Source organism: Chrysochloris asiatica, unplaced genomic scaffold, assembly GCF_000296735.1.
Source record: "Chrysochloris asiatica unplaced genomic scaffold, ChrAsi1.0 scaffold00156, whole genome shotgun sequence".
NCBI lineage: Eukaryota > Metazoa > Chordata > Mammalia > Afrosoricida > Chrysochloridae > Chrysochloris > Chrysochloris asiatica.
This window is the reverse complement of record NW_006408674.1, coordinates 3,333,949-3,335,853: the sequence shown is the minus strand read 5'-3', so window position 1 is coordinate 3,335,853 and position 1,905 is coordinate 3,333,949.

Genomic DNA, 1,905 nt, shown 5'->3' with positions numbered 1-1,905 from the left:
AACTTCACAAATTTGTTGATGTGTTGTTAAGTGCCTTTGAATTGGTTCCAACCCATAGCACCCTTGTATAGAGTTTCCAAGGAGCAGCTGGTGAGCTTGAACTGCTGACCTTGTGGTTCAAATCAACATTGCAGTCCAGCTCATTAACCTGCAGCTCCATATGTATGTATATATCTAGACACATATATACCACAAGAAAAATTTATAACGATGCCAATCTTCCTGAAACCAAGAAGGACAAAAAAAAGAATGGAAGTATTAAATTAGTGTTGTGGAAAGTGGTGAAGTGTTGAAAGAGGTAGTGTGCACTTTGAAGCAATTGAGATTTGGAGCTTTCTGAATTGGGTCAATGGAGCTGGGTCTGGAGGGAGGGGTCTGTTTCTGAGCTCTGGGAGTTGGGCGGGAGTAGGAGCGGTTGACGATGACTCAGACATTTCCGGCTGGAGGGAGGTGGAGGAGGAATACATTGCAGGAGCAGATGATAACAAATTCTGTTCTTAACATGTCGATTTAGAGGTACGCATGAGGCACCCAGTTAGGACAGACAACCTGATGACTCTCAGGAGTGTGGGTCCTACAGCCCAGGAGAGGGATGGGTGCTGGGTTAGAAAAAAAAAAAAGAAAGAAAATTGGAAGTTACTATGGGATGGATCCTCTCTATCTAAAATTCCTCCTTTTCTTTTCTCTGGAAATACGATCTTTTTGTTTTTCTGGGAACACAGCTCCTTTCTTCCTAAAACCAATTGCCATTGAATTGACTTTGACTCATGGTCACCCCACGGGTATCAGAGTGGAACTATGCGCATTAAGGTTTCCAACAACTGATTTTTCAAAAGGACGCTGCCAGGCCTTTCTTTTGAGGAACGTCTGGTGGTGGTGGTGGTGGTTATGTGTCATGGAGTCCGTTCCGACTCATAGCGACCCTGTACAGGGTTTCCGAGGCTGTAATCTTTACGGGAGCAGAAAGCCTCATCTTTCTCCTACAGAACAGCTGGTAGTTTCGAACTGCTGATCTTAAGGTTCGTAGCCCAATTCGTAACCACTACGCTACCAGAGCTCCTTTGCGCAACGTCTAGGTGCCCTGAAATCTCCAGTCTTTTGGTTAGCAGCCCAGAGCGTTAACAATTTGCACCTGAGGCTCCTCCCACCCCTTCCATCTCATGAGAAGGCTCTCATTAGGGCTGCCAAGTTCTTTTTTTTATTTTTTTCTCATCCACTAACCTTCCAGTTCATCGTCACTTAACCATCTTTTCCAGGCAGGGCCTCCACACAGCAGTTCTAGAAGGTGCTGCCAAGTTCTTACACGACACTGTCCCCTAGTCCCTATTGTGTGATCCAAAGACATCAAGACGGACTTACAGGATTCTTTCTCTGGGGTTAAACATTATTTTAATTCAAACATATACAACTTGTTTCAACTATTCATCTGTCTACTTCCTCCTCTCATTTTATTTTGAAGCAAATAGCAAGAATTTTGGTTAAAACACACACACATACACAAAACCCATCCAGTGCTTAGAAGCTATAGGATGTAAATACAAGACAGGAATTGTCAGTGGTCTTTTTTTTTAAGTTTTTATTGTGAATTGAGTGAAAGTTTACAGGGTAGATCATCAGTTTTACATTCAACAATCGTTGTTTCATTCCAATGATTATAATCCCCTCCATGTACTAATACAAGATAACAGTATTTCTTTCTATTAACTTTTGCTCCTTTTTTTGCCCCAAGCATTCAGGTATATATAATACTTTACACCAACAAAGGTACATTCTGCAAGTCTGCCTCCTGGCCGCCAGCTCTTAGTCCCTCTCTTCCCATGAATCTAGAAGCTTCAGCTGCTCCATTTCTCCATGTCCCCATCTCTGCCTCCGTCTCTAGTATTGCTGCTTCTCTGGATAGGGTCT